At 48.6% G+C, this 19,373-nt stretch overlaps 1 protein-coding gene across 1 annotated transcript in view; it reads right to left on the bottom strand.

The window, feature by feature from the left end:
• The window catches only part of FSCN1 (fascin actin-bundling protein 1), a 213,691-nt gene that overhangs the window by 70,653 nt on the left and 123,665 nt on the right, over nt 1-19,373 (bottom strand). The window lies entirely within an intron of this gene.

Here is a 19,373-nt window from a genome sequence, read left to right as displayed (position 1 = left end):
TAATGGTCCAAATCCCTGCTGACAGGACACTGAGCTCCTGAAGGAACTATTCGCAAGCCCCACCACAGCGAGCATACATTCCCGCAGCCGCCACCCCTAACAGAGCAAGAAGAATGGAGAGTGGTGAGTACTAAGCTGGCGTCCCGGTTAGTGGGGTGCTGGCCATTATGGTGGCATGAGGGTACGGAGATGCACGGCTTCTAACCGGGGCGGAATGCGTCTCCAGACACAGTACACAGCTGCGTCTCAGTACACTTTACACAGTACCCATACTGGCAAAAACAGCCTTAAAACGGTTTTCTCTCCATTTTAAGTAGCAGATTACCTCAGCCAGTATAAAAAAAGCGGGAAGACCGCGTGCCATTGAAGGGGCCTTCACTATGAGTGGATCCAGCAGCTCTCCAGCGCCATTTTCCCTCTGCAGTGGACCATAGACGCTGACTGACAGGGAAGCGCAGCTCCTCCAGAGTGACTCAAGATTACCTCAGCGGTACCAGGGAGTCATAGCAAGGGGGGTGAGATTATTAGTGTACTAAGTCCCCTATCAGGGTACTTAGTCTGTGACCCGGCTAAGCTTGGCATTAGCGATAAGGGTGCGGTGGGGGCTGCCTCCAAACAACTCTGTCTCCCTGAAGGGCTATTTGTGGGTTAATTGTGCTTAACCTTTTCCTGTGTGTGTGTGCGCTCTGTCACATTTACATGACATCAGGCAGAGTGTGTTTCTTGTTCAGCGGAGTGTTCTTCACCAGGGGGCTCACTACCGGGTACTCAGGGCAGTGCACCTTCCCAGAATAGTGGGGCTGAACCGGAGTGGGTTAATTCCCTTAAAGGAATGATCTCCAATATTTCTACGAAATTGTCCCACAATGAGAAAGAGACGCAATACTTAAGACAGATTGTGGATGAGTTTATGAACAGAGACTCAGTCCCCAAACCAACGTCTCATTCCCCTCCCATTTGTCCGCAAAAACGATCTCTGGTCCATATCCTGCAGTCTGACTGACGCTGAAGGGTCAGACATGGAGAAGGGTGAGGTGGATTTAGGGGGGGGGAGGGGGGGGGTGCGGCTCTGTCACAGGGAATAGAGGCTCTTATAGAGGCTATTAGAGATGTTCCGCATATTCCTGATAAGGTGTCAGAGCAGTGTGAGGAATCTTATTTTAATGTAAAAAAGAAGTCCTCAGTCACTTTTCCTGTGTCAAAGGAATTGAATACCCTGTTTGAAGAGGTTCCGGTATGAATGGTCGACAATGTTAAGGTCGACCACTATTGGTCGACCCGTGAAAGGGTTGAAATGTTTTTTATTACTTTTTTTGTGCCATTTTCTGCGTAAAGTGACGGGGGAACCCCCAATTAGTGCGCCTACTGTTCCCAATCGTAGTCCACATGGATTGTAAAGTATGAAAAAGTTCCAAAAAAGTGGAAAACTCATGTTGACCTTTCATGTGTCGACCATTTGTCCACGTTGACCATGTCAATATCGACCAATAGTGATCGACCTAATGAGTGTCGACCTTAGCATTGTCGACCATCTGAACAGATACTGTTTGAAGAACCGTGGGTTAATCCCGATAAGAAATTTCAAATCCCTAAAAGGTTGCTCTCATCTTTTCCTTTTCCTCTGGAGGATAGGAAAAAATGGGAAAATCCACCAATAGTGGACGCATCTGTCTCTAGGCTGTCACGTAAAATTGTATTGCCTGTTCCTGGTACAACCTCCCTAAAAGACACGGCTGATCGTAAAATTGAAACTACTCAAATCATTGTACACAGCTGCTGGGGTGGCCCAAAGACCCACTATTGCATGTGCATGGAGCACAAAAGCCATTGCTAAATGGTCAGATAACCTAATTGAGTGGTTAGATTCCTTGTCTAGGGGAGATTTTGTTTTACTCCTGCAGCATATACAGGACTCTGCAAACTTTATGGTGGAAGCCATAAAAGAGAAAGGCTTGCTTAATGCACGCACCACCGCTATGGCAGTGTCGGCATGCAGGGGCTTATGGCTATGCCAGTGTACTGCTGACGCAGACTCCAGGAAAGGCATGGAAGGCCTACAAGTCACAGGAGAGGCCTTGTTTGGAGATAAACTAGACAAATGGATCTCCACATCAAAGTTACATTTCTTTCGAACTGCCAAGTTTAATGGCAAATCCAGAGGTGCTTCTACGTCCTCCAGTGGTGCAAGAGGTAAAACACCCAAACCAGCAACTGCAGGTACTCAGGAACAGAGCTCAGGCTCTGCTTCCTCAAAGCCTTCAGCATGACGATGGACCGCAATCTCTGGAAGGCTGTCAGGTGGGAGCCAGACTACAATTCTTCAGACAGATCTGGTCAAGTTCGTGCCAGGATCCCTGGGTCATAGATCTTATTTCCCAGGGCTACAGACTGGAGTTCCAAGAGCTCCCACCTCACAGATTCTTCATATCAGGCTTACCAATTTCACAAGAGGCAAGTATAACTTTATAGCATGCCATCCAAAAACTGGTACAGACTCAAGTCATTGCTCCAGTCCCACCTCATCTGCAAAACAAGGGGTACTATGCAAACTTGTTTGTAGTACCGAAGCCGGACGGTTCGGTAAGACCGATTCTGAACCTCAAGTCATTGAACCCGTACTTACGAGTGTTCAAATTCAAGATGGAGTCTCCTAGAGTGGTAATCTCAGGTCTGAAGGAGGGAGAATTCCTAGTGTCTCTGGATATCAACGATGCGTACCTTCACATTCCGATCTGGCCGCCTCATCAGGCTTATCTATGGTTTGCACTGCAGGACTGTTACTACCAGTTCCAGGCCCTGTCATTTGGTCTCTCCACGGCACCAAGGGTGTTCAAAGTGTTAACAGAGATGATGTTTCTACTCCGCAAACAGGGAGTGAACATAATTCCGTACCTGGACGATCTCCTGATAAGAGCACCGTCCAGGGAAAGGTTGCTGGACAGCATTGGTCTCTCAACCTAACTTCTCCAGGATCATGGGTGGATTCTGAACCTTCCAAAATCTCACCTAGAGCCAACACGGAGGCTCCCATTCCTGGGAATGATAATGGACACGGAGTCGCAGAAAGTGTTCCTTCTGCTGGAAAAGGCATTGATAATACAGTCGATGGTTCGGGATGTCCGGAAGCCAACCCGGGTATCGGTGCATCTTTGCAGTCGCCTTCTGGGGAAAATGGTGGACTCTTACGAGGCGCTTAAATACGGAAGGTTTCACACAAGACCCTTCCAGCTCGATCTGTTGGACAAATGGTCAGGATCGCATCTTCACATGCACCAGAGGATAAGTCTGTCGCCAAAAGCCAGGATCTCCCTTCTGTGGTGGCTACAGACTTTTAACCTCGTCGAGGGGCGGAGGTTTGGAATTCAGAACGGGATTCTGTTAACCACAGATGCAAGCCTCAGAGGTTGGGAAGCAGTCACCCAGGGAGTGCAGTTTCAAGGAAGATGGTCAAGTCAGGAAGTCATCCTTCCAATCAACATTCTGGAACTCAGGGCCATATACAACGCCCTACTGCAGGCCTCATATCTTCTTCAAGATCGGGCCATTCAGGTCCAGTCAGACAATGTGACTGTAGTGACGTACATAAAGCGACAGGGCGGAACAAAAAGCAGAGCAGCAATTACAGAGGTGTCAAGAATTCTCCTCTGGCAGAAAAAAACCCACGCTGTGGCGTTGTCAGCAGTCTTCATTGCGGGAGTAGACAACTGGGAAGCAGACAAGACCCGCACCTGGGGGAGTGGGGCCTTCACCCGGAAGGGTCACTGAAATGTCGATGGGGATATCCACAGATCGACATGATGGCCTCTCGTCTCAACAAGAAGCTCAAGCGGTATTGTTCCAGGTTGAGAGACCCACAGGCAGTGGCGGTAGATGCCCTGACAAGTCCATGGGTATATCAGATGGTGTATGTGTTTCCTCCACTTCCTCTGATCCCAAAGATTCTATAAAGAATAAAAAGGGAAAAGGTTCAAGCAATACTCATTGCTCCGTACTGGCCAAGAAGGGCCTAGTACGCGGACCTTCTGGAGTTGCTCCTCGAAGATCCGTGGCCTCTACCTCTTTGCTAGGATCTTCTGCAACAGGGCCCATTCGTCTATCAGGACTTACCACGTTTACGTTTGACGGCATGGAAGTTGAACGGCTGATTCTAGCCAGAAGAAGGATGCCTAACAAGGTTATCCCGACTATGATCCAAGCCAGGAAGGGGGTAACGTCTAAACATTACCACCGTAATTGGAAGAAATAAGTCTCTTGGTATGAGAGCATAAATTATTCTGCGGTGGAATGTCATCTGGGACGTTTCCTACTTTTTCTGCAGGAAGGTGTGGATGTGGGCCTACGTCTGGGCTCCACAAAAGTCCAGATTTCGGCCTTATTAATTTTCTTTCAAAAACAATTGGCTTCTCTCCCTGAGGTCCAGACATTCTTGAAAGGTGTTCTGCACATCCAACCTCCCTTTGTGCCTCCCACAGCACCTTGGGATCTCAATTTGGTGCTGCAGTTCCTCCAATCGGACTGGTTTGAACCGTTACAGGAGGTGGACGTAAAATATCTTATATGGAAGACAGTCACACTGTTGGCCTTGGAATCAGCAAGACGTGTGTCAGAGCTGGGGGCTTTGTCTCACAAAAGCCCCTATTTAATTTTCCATGAGGACAGAGCTGAACTCAGAACTCGTCAGCAATTTCTTCCTAAAGTGGTGTCTGCGTTTCACATCAACCAACCTATTGTTGTTCCGGTTGTTACCGACACCTCTGCTACTTCAAAGTCTGGATGTTGGGAGGGCTGTGAAGGTGTATATAAAGTGAACAGCTCGTCACAGAAAATCGGACTCACTGTTTGTTCTTTATGATCTCAATAAAATTGGGTGTCCTGCTTCAAAGCAGTCCATTGCACGCTGGATCGGGCTTACTATCCAGCAGGCTTATTCCATGGCAGGTTTGCCAGTTCCAAAATCTGTACAGGCCCACTCTACTATTTCGTGGGTTCTCCATGGGCGACTGCCCGGTGTGTCTCGGCTTTATAGCTCTGCCGAGCAGCTACTTGCTCTGGTTCGAACACGTTTGCTAAGTTCTACAAGTCCAATACTTTGGCCTCTGAGGACCTTCAGTTTGGTCAATCAGTTCTGCAGGAACCTCAGCACTCTCCCACCCAGTTTGGGAGCTTTGGTACATCCCCATGGTACTTAATGGACCCAAGTATTCTCTAGCACATAAAAGAGAAAATAAGAATTTACTTACCGATAATTCTATTTCTCGGAGTCCGTAGTGGATGCTGGGGTTCCTGAAAGGACCATGGGGAATAGCGGCTCCGCAGGAGACAGGGCACAAAAGTAAAGCTTTTACAGGTCAGGTGGTGTGTACTGGCTCCTCCCCCTATGACCCTCCTCCAGACTCCAGTTAGGTACTGTGCCCGGACGAGCGTACACAATAAGGGAGGATTTTGAATCCCGGGTAAGACTCATACCAGCCACACCAATCACACCGTACAACTTGTGATCTAAACCCAGTTAACAGTATGATAACAGAGGAGCCTCTGAAAGATGGCTTCCAAAACAATAACCCGAATTAGTTAACAATAACTATGTACAAGTATTGCAGATAATCCGCACTTGGGATGGGCGCCCAGCATCCACTACGGACTCCGAGAAATAGAATTATCGGTAAGTAAATTCTTATTTTCTCTATCGTCCTAAGTGGATGCTGGGGTTCCTGAAAGGACCATGGGGATTATACCAAAGCTCCCAAACGGGCGGGAGAGTGCGGATGACTCTGCAGCACCGAATGAGAGAACTCCAGGTCCTCCTTTGCCAGGGTATCAAATTTGTAAAAATTTACAAACGTGTTCTCCCCTGACCACGTAGCTGCTCGGCAGAGTTGTAATGCCGAGACCCCTCGGGCAGCCGCCCAAGATGAGCCCACCTTCCTTGCGGAATGGGCCTTAACAGATTTAGGCTGTGGCAGGCCTGCCACAGAATGTACAAGTAGAATTTTGTTACAAATCCAACGAGCAATCGACTGCTTAGAAGCAGGTGCACCCAACTTGTTGGGTGCATACAGTATAAACAGCGAGTCAGATTTTCTGACTCCAGCCGTCCTTTAAATGTATATTTTTAAGGCTCTGACAACGTCCAACAACTTGGAGTCCTTCAAGTCGTCTGTAGCCGCAGGCACTACAATAGGCTGGTTCAGGTGAAACGCTGATACCACCTTAGGGAGAAAATGCGGACGCGTCCGCAGCTCTGCCCTATGTCGAATGGAAAATTAAATAAGGGCTTTTATAAAACAAAACCGCCAGTTCAGATACTCTCCCGGCCGAAGCCAGGGCCAGTAACAAAGTCACTTTTCATGTGAGATATTTCAAATCCACATTCTTTAGTGGTTCAAACCAATTGGATTTGAGGAAATCTAAAACTACATTTAGATCCCACGGTGCCACCTTAGGCACCACAGGAGGCTGTATATGCAGTACTCCTTTGATAAAAATCTGGACCTCAGGGACTGAGGCCAATTCTTTTTGGAAGAATATTGATAGGGCCGAAATTTGAACCTTAATAGATCCCAATTTGAGACCCATAGACAATCCTGATTGCAGGAAATGTAGGAAAACGACCCAGTTGAAATTCCTCCATCGGAGCACTCCGCTGCTCGCACCACGCAACATATTTTCGCCAAATACGGCGATAATGCTTCGCGGTGACTTCCTTCCTTGCCTTTATCAAGGTAGGAATGACTTCTTCTGGAATGCCTTTTCCTTTTAGGATCTGGCATTCAAACGCCATGCCGTCAAACGCAGCCGCGGTAAGTCTTGAAAAAGACAAGGACCCTGCTGAAGCAGGTCCCTTCTCAGAAGTAGAGGCCACGGATCGTCCGTGACCATCTCTTGAAGTTCCGGGTACCAAGTCCTTCTTGGCCAATCCGGAGCCACTAGTCTTACTCCTCTTTGCCGTATAATCCTCAATACCTTTGGTATGAGAGGCAGAGGAGGAAACACATATACCGACTGGTACACCCAAGGTGTTACCAACGCGTCCACAGCTATTGCCTGCGGATCTCTTGACCTGGCGCAATACCTGTCCAGTGTTTTGTTGAGGCGAGACGCCATCATGTCCACCATTGGTTTTACCCAACGGTTTAATAGCATGTGGAAAACTTCTGGATGAAGTACCCAGTCTCCCGGGTGAAGGTCGTGTCTGCTGAGGAAGTCTGCTTCCCAGTTGTCCACGCCCGGATGAATACTGCTGACAGTGCTATCACGTGATTCTCCGCCCAGCGAAGGATCCTGGCAGCTTCTGCCATTGCCCTCCTGTTTCTTGTGCCGCCCTGTCTATTTACATGGGCGACTGCCGTGATGTTGTCCGACTGGATCAACACCGGTCTTCCTTGAAGCAGAGGTTCCGCCTGGCTTAGAGCATTGTAGATTGCTCTTAGTTCCAGAATGCTTATGTGAAGAGACTTTTCCAGGCTCGACCACACTCCCTGGAAATTTCTTCCCTGTGTGACTGCTCCCCAGCCTCTCAGGCTGGCATCCGTGGTCACCAGGATCCAATCCTGCATGCCGAATCTGCGGCCCTCCAATAGATGAGCCTCCTGCAACCACCACAGAAGGGATACCCTTGTCCTCGGCGACAGGGTTATCCGCAGGTGCATCTGAAGATGCGACCCTGACCATTTGTCCAACAGATCCCTTTGCATGGAATCTGCCGAAAGGGATTGCTTCGTAAGAAGCTACCATTTTTTCCCAGGACTCTTGTGCATTGATGTACAGACACCTTTCCTGGTTTTAGGAGGTTCCTGACCAGGTCAGATAACTCCTTGGCTTTTTCTTCGGGAAGAAAAACCTTTTTCTGAACTGTGTCCAGAATCATCCCCAGGAACAGCAGACGAGTTGTCGGCATTAATTGGGATTTTGGAATATTCAGAATCCATCCGTGCTGCTTTAGCACCTCTTGAGATAGTGCTAAACCCATCTCTAGCTGTTCTCTGGACCTTGTCCTTATTAGGAGATCGTCCAAGTATGGGATAATTAATACGCCTTTTCTTCGAAGAAGAAATATTATCTCGGCCATTACCTTTGTAAAGACCCGAGGTGCCGTGGACAAACCAAACGGCAGCGTCTGAAACTGATAGTGACAGTTTTGTACAACGAACCTGAGGTACCCCTGGTGTGAGGGGTAATTGGAACGTGGAGATACGCATCCTTGATGTCCAAGGATACCATAAAGTCCCCTTCTTCCAGGTTCGCTATCACTGCTCTGAGTGACTCCATCTTGAACTTGAACTTCTTTATGTACAGGTTCAAGGACTTCAGATTTAGAATAGGCCTTACCGAGCCATCCGGCTTCGGTACCACAAAAAGAGTGGAATAATACCCCTTCCCTTGTTGTAGAAGAGGTACCTTGACTATCACCTGCTGAGAATACAGCTTGTGAATGGCTTCCAAAACCGTCTCCCTTTCTGAGGGGGACGTTGGTAAAGCAGACTTCAGGAAACGGCGAGGTGGCTCTGTCTCTAATTTCAACCTGTACCCCTGAGATATTATCTGCAGGATCCAGGGATTTACCTGCGAGTGAGCCCACTGCGCGCTGTAATTCTTGAGACGACCGCCTACCGCCCCCAAGTCCGCTTGCGAAGCCCCAGCGTCATGCTGAGGCTTTTGTAGAAGCCGGGGAGGGCTTCTGTTCCTGGGAAGGAGCTGCCTGTTGCTGTCTCTTCCCTCGTCCTCTGCCTCGTGGCAGATATGAATAGCCCTTTGCTCTCTTATTTTTAAAGGAACGAAAGGGCTGCGGTTGAAAAGTCGGTGCCTTTTTCTGTTGGGGAGTGACTTGAGGTAGAAAGGTGGATTTCCCGGCCGTAGCCGTGGCCACCAAATCCGATAGACCGACCCCAAATAACTCCTCTACGCATCGCCTGTCCACTGTCGTGTCCATAAAGCTCTTCTGGCCGAAATGGACATAGCACTTACCCGTGATGCCAGTGTGCAGATATCTCTCTGTGCATCACGCATATAAAGAAATGCATCCTTTATTTGTTCTAACGACAGTAAAATATTGTCCCCGTCCAGGGTATCAATATTTTCGATCAGGGACTCTGACCAAACTACCCCAGCACTGCACATCCAGGCAGTCGCAATAGCTGGTCGTAGTATAACACCTGCATGTGTGTATATACCTTTTTGGATATTTTCCATCCTCCTATCTGATGGATCTTTAAGTGCGGCCGTCTCAGGAGAGGGTAACGCCACTTGTTTTGATAAGCGTGTTAGCGCTTTGTCCACCCTAGGAGGTGTTTCCCAGCGCTCCCTAACCTCTGGCGGGAAAGGGTATAAAGCCAATAACTTCTTTGAAATTAGCAGTTTTTTATCGGGGCACCCCACGCTTCATCACACACATCATTTAATTCTTCTGATTCGGTAAAAACTACTGGTAGTTTTTTCACACCCCACATAATACCCTGTTTAGTGGTACCTGTAGTATCAGCTAAATGTAACATCTCCTTTATTGCCAAAATCATATAACGTGTGGCCCTACTGGAAAATACGGTTGATTCGTCACCTTCACCACCGGAATCAGTGCCTGTGTCTGGGTCTGTGTCGACCGACTGAGGCAAGGGGCGTTTTACAGCCCCTGACGGTGTTTGAGGCGCCTGGACAGGCACTAATTGAGTGTCCGGCCGCCTCATGTCGGCAAACGACTGCTTAAGCGAGTTGACGCTATCCCGTAATTCCACAAATAAAGGCATCCATTCTGGTGTCGACCCCCTAGGAGGTGACATCCTCATATTTGGCAATTGCTCCGCCTCCACACCAATAACGTCCTCATACATGTCGACACACACGTACCGACACACAGCAGACACACAGGGAATGCTCTATACGAAGACAGGACCCACTAGCCCTTTGGGGAGACAGAGGGAGAGTCTGCCAGCACACACCAAAAAGCGCTATATATGACAGGGATAGCCTTATGATTAAGTGCTCCCTTATAGCTGCTTTTATATTGATATATTGCCATTTATTTTGCCCCCCCTCTCTGTTATACCCTGTTTCTGTAGTGCAGTGCAGGGGAGAGACCTGGGAGCCTTCCTGACCAGCGGAGCTGTGACAGAAAATGGCGCCGTGTGCTGAGGAGATAGGCCCCGCCCCTTTTCCGGCGGGCTCGTCTCCCGCTATTTAGTACATTTAGGCAGGGGTAAATATCTCCATATAGCCTCTGGGGCTATATGTGAGGTATTTTTAGCCTTTTTAAAGGTTTTCATTTGCCTCCCAGGGCGCCCCCCTCCCAGCGCCCTGCACCCTCAGTGACTGCCGTGTGAAGTGTGCTGAGAGGAAAATGGCGCACAGCTGCAGTGCTGTGCGCTACCTTAAGAAGACTGCAGGAGTCTTCAGCCGCCGATTCTGGACCTCTTCTTGCTTCAGCATCTGTGAGGGGGCCGGCGGCGTGGCTCCGGTGACCATCCAGGCTGTACCTGTGATCGTCCCTCTGGAGCTTCATGTCCAGTAGCCAAGAAGCCAATCCATCCTGCACGCAGGTGAGTTCACTTCTTCTCCCCTCTGTCCCTCGTTGCAGTGATCCTGTTGCCAGCAGGAATCACTGTAAAATAAAAAACCTAAGCTAAACTCTCTAAGCAGCTCTTTATGAGAGCCACCTAGAATTGCACCCTTCTCGGCCGGGCACAAAAATCTAACTGGAGTCTGGAGGAGGGTCATAGGGGGAGGAGCCAGTACACACCACCTGACCTGTAAAAGCTTTACTTTTGTGCCCTGTCTCCTGCGGAGCCGCTATTCCCCATGGTCCTTTCAGGAACCCCAGCATCCACTTAGGACGATAGAGAAAATAGGATTTTAATTACCTACTGGTAAATCCTTATCTCGTAGTCCGTAGAGGATACTGAGTGCCCGCCCGGTGGTTCGTTCTTCCTACACTGTTACTTGGTTAAGTAATGTTGGTTCAGCTGTTGCTGTTCCAGGTTTGGTTAGCATGGCTTTCCTCTTGTTTGTGTGTGCTGGTTCAGAATCTCACCACTATCCTTATCTATCCTTCTCTCAAAGTATGTCAGTCTCCTCGGGCACAGTTTCCTAGACTGAGGAGGGGCATAGAGGGAGGAGCCAGCCCACACAATTACAAATTCTTAAAGTGCCCATGGCTCCTAGTGGACCGGTCTATACCCCATGGTACTAAATGGACCCCAGTATCCTCTACGGACTAAGAGAAAAGTATTTACCGGTAGGTAAGTAAAATCCTATTTTCACTTACAGCTTCCCCTTTTTTCAAGCCCAGCATCTTGTGAATTGCTGTCTGCTACCCTGACCCCTTCTGTCGCTAATACCTATACAGCATTCATAAACTCAACTTGAGATTTATTTGTTATTCAGTCACACTGTCCTTTATTACATTTCAATATGCTGACATACCCAAGATTCGAACCTATTGACTGTGGCTTTGCAGTCAGACAATCTATTAATTGAGCCATCTGCCCTTTCTAAGGTAGACAATTCTAACTATTTGAAAGTTACCTTGTACTTTGTGAAAAAATTATCAGCATTGCGCCAAGCAGATCTATGCAGTGTGTGGCTGCAAGAGATTGGATGTGTGGCTGCACACTACATAGATCTGCTCAATTGCAATGTTGATTTTTTCAAAAAGTACCAGTAGCTTAATATAGTGTTCATAGTTTTTATGCAGGATCAAATAGCTCAATGAGTAGGGTGTTTGATTAGAATTCAACAGGTCATAGATTTGAATCCTGGATATGGCATCATATTGAAATGTGTTATTTAATAAACGGTATTGTAACTGAACAACTGGGCACCAAAAAGTCTAGTTACCGCTCTGTTGACTCCCACCATGGCCCTAACGGTGTGGAGTTTGTATATTCTCCCCATCCTTGCGTGGCTTTCCTCCAGATGCTCCGGTTTCATCCCACAACACAAAAACATACTGGTAGGTTAATTGCTTGCAACAAAAAGATTAACCCTAGTGTGGGGTGTCGTACGGTATACCAGCGCTCGGGCTCCCAGCATACCGGCGCCGGTATCGTCGGATCAGGAGACGTGGCAGTCGGCGGGTCAACATAGGTAAGTATGTGTGTGTCGGCAGGTGTGAAATAAAGTTTTACTCTCAAGGTGTGTCTCCCCTGTTTTTATTTGGGTATTTTTTTCCCAGTAGTACTACAGGTACCAGCGGGCCCGTTTTTCTCCCGCATGCTGGTACTTGTGGTTCTCCAAGTACCAGCTTGTGGGGGAGGCTTGCTGGGACTTGTAGCACTACAGGAAAAAAACAATATTCTTGTCATTTTCTGAAGGCTATCAGCCCCCCATCCGCAGCCCTTGGATGGGGGGGGGGGGACAGCCTCAGGCTTCACCCCTGGCCCTTGGGTGGCTGGGGGGGGACCCCTTGATTGAAGGGGTCCCCACTCCCCCAGGGTACCCCGGCCAGGGGTGACTAGTTGGGTATTTAATGCCACGGCTGCAGGGCGCTGTATAAAAGTGACCCCCGGCTGTGGCATTATCTGTCCAGCTAGTGGAGCCCGATGCTGGTGTAAAAAATACGGGGGACCCCTACTCTTTCTCTATCGTCCTAGTGGATGCTGGGGTTCCTGAAAGGACCATGGGGAATAGCGGCTCCGCAGGAGACAGGGCACAAAAGTAAAGCTTTCCGATCAGGTGGTGTGCACTGGCTCCTCCCCCCATGACCCCCCTCCAAGCCAGTTAGATTTTTGTGCCCGGCCGAGAAGGGTGCAATCTAGGTGGCTCTCCTAAAGAGCTGCTTAGAAAAGTTTAGCTTAGGTTTTTTATTTTACAGTGAGTCCTGCTGGCAACAGGATCACTGCAACGAGGGACTTAGGGGAGAAGAAGTGAACTCACCTGCGTGCAGGATGGATTGGCTTCTTGGCTACTGGACATCAGCTCCAGAGGGACGATCACAGGTACAGCCTGGATGGTCACCGGAGCCTTGCCGCCGGCCCCCTTGCAGATGCTGAAGTAAGAAGAGGTCCAGAATCGGCGGCAGAAGACTCCTCAGTCTTCTAAAGGTAGCGCACAGCACTGCAGCTGTGCGCCATTTTCCTCTCAGCACACTTCACACGGCAGTCACTGAGGGTGCAGGGCGCTGGGAGGGGGGCGCCCTGGGAGGCAAATGAATACCTATTTTGGCTAAAAATACCTCACATATAGCCTCCGGAGGCTATATGGAGATATTTAACCCCTGCCAGAATCCGTTAAGAGCGGGAGACGAGGCCGCCGAAAAAGGGGCGGGGCCTATCTCCTCAGCACACAGCGCCATTTTCCCTCACAGAAAGGCTGGAGGGAAGGCTCCCAGGCTCTCCCCTGCACTGCACTACAGAAACAGGGTTAAAACAGAGAGGGGGGGCACTAATTTGGCGTTAGAAATATATAAAAAAGGATGCTATAAGGGAAAACACTTATATAAGGTTGTCCCTATATAATTATAGCGTTTTTGGTGTGTGCTGGCAAACTCTCCCTCTGTCTCTCCAAAGGGCTAGTGGGTCCTGTCCTCTATCAGAGTATTCCCTGTGTGTGTGCTGTGTGTCGGTACGTGTGTGTCGACATGTAGGAGGACGATGTTGGTGAGGAGGCGGAGCAATTGCCTGTAATGGTGATGTCACTCTCTAGGGAGTCGACACCGGAATGGATGGCTTATTTAGGGAATTACGTGATAATGTCAACACGCTGCAAGGTCGGTTGACGACATGAGACGGCCGACAAACAATTAGTACCGGTCCAGACGTCTCAAAAACACCGTCAGGGGTTTTAAAACGCCCGTTTACTTTAGTCGGTCGACACAGACACAGACAGGGACACTGAATCCAGTGTCGACGGTGAATAAACAAACGTATTCCTTATTAGGGCCACACGTTAAAGGCAATGAAGGAGGTGTTACATATTTCTGATACTACAAGTACCACAAAAGAGGGTATTATGTGGGATGTGAAAAAACTACCATAGTTTTTCCTGAATCAGATAAATTAAATAAAGTGTGTGATGATGCGTGGGTTCCCCCCGATAGAAAATTATGGGCGGTATACCCTTTCCCGCCAGAAGTTAGGGCGCGTTGGGAAACACCCCTTAGGGTGGATAAGGCGCTCACACGCTTATCAAAACAAGTGGCGGTACCGTCTATAGATAGGGCCGTCCTCAAGGACCAGCTGACAGGAGGCTGGAAAATATCATAAAAAGTATATACACACATACTGGTGTTATACTGCGACCAGCGATCGCCTCAGCCTGGATGTGCAGAGCTGGGGTGGCTTGGTCGGATTCCCTGACTAAAAATATTGATACCCTTGACAGGGACAGTATTTTATTGACTATAGAGCATTTAAAGGATGCATTTCTATATATGCGAGATGCACAGAGGGATATTTGCACTCTGGCATCAAGAGTAAATGCGATGTCCATAACTGCCAGAAGATGTTATGGACACGACAGTGGTCAGGTGATGCAGATTCCAAACGGCACAAAGGTGTATTGCCGTATAAAGGAAGAGGAGTTATTTGGGGTCGGTCCATCGGACCTGGTGGCCACGGCAACTGCTGGAAAATCCACCGTTTTTACCCTAAGTCACATCTCTGCAGAAAAAGACACAGTCTTTTCAGCCTCAGTCCTTTCGTCCCTATAAGATCATATCTGCCCAGGGATAGAGGAAAGGGAAGAAGACTGCAGCAGGCAGCCCATTCCCAGGAACAGAAGCGTTCCACCGCTTCTGACAAGTTCTCAGCATGGCGCTGAGACCGTACAGGACCCCTGGATCCTACAAGTAGTATCCCAGGGGTACAGATTGGAATGTCGAGACGTTTCCCCTTCGCAGGCTCCTGAAGTCTGCTTTACCAAGGTCTCCCTCCGACAAGGAGGCAGTATGGGAAAAAATTCACAAGCTGTATTCCCAGCAGGTGATAATTAAATTACCCCTCCTACTACAAGAAAAGGGGTATTATTCCACACTATATTGTGGTACTGAAGCCAGAAGGCTAGGTGAGACTTATTCTAAAAAAATTTTTGAACACTTACAAAGGTTCAAATCAAGATGGAGTCACTCAGAGCAGTGATAACGAACCAGGAAGAAGGGGACTATATAGTGTCCCGGGACATCAGGGATGCTTACCTCTATGTCCCAAATTTGCCCTTCTCACTAAGGGTACCTCAGGTTCGTGGTGCAGAACTGTCACTATCAGTTTCAGACGCTGCCGTTTGGATTGTCCACGGCACCCCGGGTCTTTACCAAGGTAATGGCCGAAATGATGATTCTTCTTCGAAGAAAAGGCGTCTTAATTATCCCTTACTTGGACGATCTCCTGATAAGGGCATAGTCCAGGGAACAGTTGGAGGTCGGAGTAGCACTATCTCGGATACTGCTACAACAGCACGGGTGGATTCTAAATATTCCAAAATCGCAGCTGATCCCGACGACACGTCTGCTGTGCCTAGGGATGATTCTGGACACAGTCCAGAAAAAGGTGTTTCTCCCGGAAGAGAAAGCCAGGGAGTTATCCGAGCTAGTCAGGAACCTCCTAAAAACAGTGCATCATTGCACAAGGGTCCTGGTAAAAATGGTGGCTTTCTACGAAGCAATTCCATTCGGCAGATTTCACGCAAGAACTTTTCAGTGGGATCTGCTGGACAAATGGTCCGGATCGCATCTTCAGATGCATCAGCGGATAACCCTATATCCAAGGACAAGGGTGTCTCTCCTGTGGTGGTTATAGAGTGCTCATCTTCTAGAGGGCCGCAGATTCGGCATTCAGGATTGGATGCTGGTGACCACGGAGCCCAGCCCGAGAGGCTGGGGAGCAGTCACACAAGGAAAAAATTTCCAGGGAGTGTGATCAAGTCTGGAGACTTTTCTCCACATAAATATACTGGAGCTAAGGGTAAATTTATAATGCTCTAAGCTTAGCAAGACCTCTGCTTCAAGGTCAGCCGGTATTGATCCAGTGGGAAAAACATCACGGCAGTCGCTCACGTAAACAGACAGGGCGACACAAGAAGCAGGAGGGCAATGGCAAAAACTGCAAGGACTTTTTCGCTGGGCGGAAAATCATGTGATAGCACTGTCAGCAGTGTTTCATCCCGGGAATGGAAACTGGGAAGCAGACTTCCTCAGCAGGCACGACCTCCACCCGGGAGAGTGGAAACTTCATCGGGAAGTTTTTTCCACATGATTGTAAACCGTTGGGAAATACCAAAGGTGGACATGATGGCGTCCCGTCTGAACAAAAAACGGGACAGGTATTGCGCCAGGTCAAGAGACCCTCAGGCAATAGCTGTGGACGTTCTGGTAACACCGTGGGTGTACAAGTCGGTGTATGTGTTCCCTCCTCTGCTTCTCATACCTAAGGTGCTGAGAATTATAAGACGTAGAGGAGTAAGAACTATACTCATGGCTCCGGATTGGCCAAGAAGGACTTGGTACCCGGAACTTCAAGAGATGCTTACAGAGGTCTTATGGCCTCTGCCGCTAAGAAGGGACTTGCTTCAGCAAGTACCATGTCTGTTCCAAGACTTACCGCAGCTGCGTTTGTCGGCATGGCGGTGGAAAGCCGGATCCTAAGGGAAAAAGGCATTCCGGAAGAGGTCATTCCTACCCTGGTCAAAGCCAGAAAGGAGGTGACCGCACAACATTATCACCACATGTGGCGAAAATATGTTGCGTGGTGTGAGGCCAGGAAGGCCCCACAAAGAAATTTCAACTCGGTCGTTTCCTGCATTTCCTGCAAACAGGAGTGTCTATGGGCCTCAAATTGGGGTCCATTAAGGTTCAAATTTCGGCCCTGTCGATTTTCTTCCAAAAAGAATTGGCTTCAGTTCCTGAAGTCCAGAAGTTTGTCAAGGGAGTATTGCATATACAACCCCCTTTTGTGCCTCCAGTGGCACTGTGGGATCTCAACGTAGTTCTGGGATTCCTCAAATCACATTGGTTTAAAACCAGTCAAATCTGTGGATTTGAAGCATCTCACATGAAAAGTGACCATGCTCTTGGCCCTGGCCTGGACCAGGCAAGTGTCAAATTGGTGGTTTTTTCTCAAAAAAGCCCATATCTGTTTGTCCATTCGGACAGGGCAGAGCTGCGGACTCGTCCCCAGTTCTCTCCCTAAGGTGGTGTCAGTGTTTCACCTGAACCAGCTTATTGTGGTGCCTTGCACCTACTAGGGACTTGGAGGACTCCAAGTTGCTAGATGTTGTCAGGGCCCTGAAAATATGTTCCAGGACGGCTGGAGTCAGGAAAACTGACTTGCTGTTATCCTGTATGCACCCAACAAACTGGGTGCTCTTGCTTCTAAGCAGACTATTGCTAGTTGGATGTGTAATACAATTCAGCTTGCACATTCTGTGGCAGGCCTGCCACAGCCAAAATATGTAAATGCCCATTCCACAAGGAAGGTGGGCTCATCTTGGGCGGCTGCCCGAGGGGTCTCGGCTTTACAACTTTGCCGAGCAGCTACTTGGTCAGGGGCAAACACGTTTGCTAAATTCTACAAATTTGATACCCTGGCTAAGGAGGACCTGGAGTTCTCTCATTCGGTGCTGCAGAGTCATCCGCACTCTCCCGCCCGTTTGGGAGCTTTGGTATAATCCCCATGGTCCTTTCAGGAACCCCAGCATCCACTAGGACGATAGAGAAAATAAGAATTTACTTACCGATAATTCTATTTCTCGGAGTCCGTAGTGGATGCTGGGCGCCCATCCCAAGTGCGGATTATCTGCATTACTTGTACATAGTTACAAAAATCGGGTTATTATTGTTGTGAGCCATCTTTTCAGAGGCTCCGCTGTTATCATACTGTTAACTGGGTTTAGATCACAAGTTGTACGGTGTGATTGGTGTGGCTGGTATGAGTCTTACCCGGGATTCAAAATTCCTCCCTTATTGTGTACGCTCGTCCGGGCACAGTACCTAACTGGCTTGGAGGGGGGTCATGGGGGGAGGAGCCAGTGCACACCACCTGATCGGAAAGCTTTACTTTTGTGCCCTGTCTCCTGCGGAGCCGCTATTCCCCATGGTCCTTTCAGGAACCCCAGCATCCACTACGGACTCCGAGAAATAGAATTATCGGTAAGTAAATTCTTATTTTTTGTCCCCCGTATTTTTTGCACCAGCACCAGGCGCAGAGCCCGGTGCTGGTTTTAAAAATACGGGGGATCCCCTGTCCATTTCCCCCCCAGATTTTTAGAACCAGGACCGGCTCGAAGAGCCCGAGGCTGGTTATGCTTTGGAGGGGGGACCCCACGCCATTTTTTTCTGGGATTTTACCATTCCATCTAAAAAAAAATATATATATATATTTTTAAAAATATATAAATACTACTTGTGCCTCCCAAAAAGACAAACCAAGTACCTAATCCCTTCTAATTTAAATAGATATGCTATTACCAATAAAAAAAACACCAAAAAAATAAGAATTTACTTACCGATAATTCTATTTTTCGGAGTCCGTAGTGGATGCTGGGGTTCCTGAAAGGACCATGGGGAATAGCGGCTCCGCAGGAGACAGGGCACAAAAAGTAAAGCTTTAGGATCAGGTGGTGTGCACTGGCTCCTCCCCCTATGACCCTCCTCCAAGCCTCAGTTAGGATACTGTGCCCGGACGAGCGTACACAATAAGGAAGGATTTTGAATCCCGGGTAAGACTCATACCAGCCACACCAATCACACTGTACAACCTGTGATCTGAACCCAGTTAACAGTATGATAACAGCGGAGCCTCTGAAAAGATGGCTCACAACAATAATAACCCGATTTTTGTAACTATGTACAAGTATTGCAGATAATCCGCACTTGGGATGGGCGCCCAGCATCCACTACGGACTCCGAGAAATAGAATTATCGGTAAGTAAATTCTTATTTTCTCTATCGTCCTAGTGGATGCTGGGGTTCCTGAAAGGACCATGGGGATTATACCAAAGCTCCCAAACGGGCGGGAGAGTGCGGATGACTCTGCAGCACCGAATGAGAGAACTCCAGGTCCTCCTTAGCCAGGGTATCAAATTTGTAGGATTTTACAAACGTGTTTGCCCCTGACTAAGTAGCCGCTCGGCAAAGTTGTAAAGCCGAGACCCCTCGGGCAGCCGCCCAAGATGAGCCCACCTTCCTTGTGGAATGGGCATTTACATATTTTGGCTGTGGCAGGCCTGCCACAGAATGTGCAAGCTGAATTGTATTACACATCCAACTAGCAATAGTCTGCTTAGAAGCAAGAGCACCCAGTTTGTTGGGTGCATACAGGAGAACAGCAAGTCAGTTTTCCTGACTCCAGCCGTCCTGGAACCTATATTTTCAGGGCCCTGACAACATCTAGCAACTTGGAGTCCTCCAAGTCCTTAGTAGGCGCAAGGCACCACAATAAGCTGGTTCAGGT

This window comes from Pseudophryne corroboree, chromosome 7, assembly GCF_028390025.1.
Source record: "Pseudophryne corroboree isolate aPseCor3 chromosome 7, aPseCor3.hap2, whole genome shotgun sequence".
Taxonomy (NCBI): domain Eukaryota; kingdom Metazoa; phylum Chordata; class Amphibia; order Anura; family Myobatrachidae; genus Pseudophryne; species Pseudophryne corroboree.
Note: the sequence above shows the minus strand (reverse complement) of the source record. Positions and strands in the feature narration are given on the sequence as shown.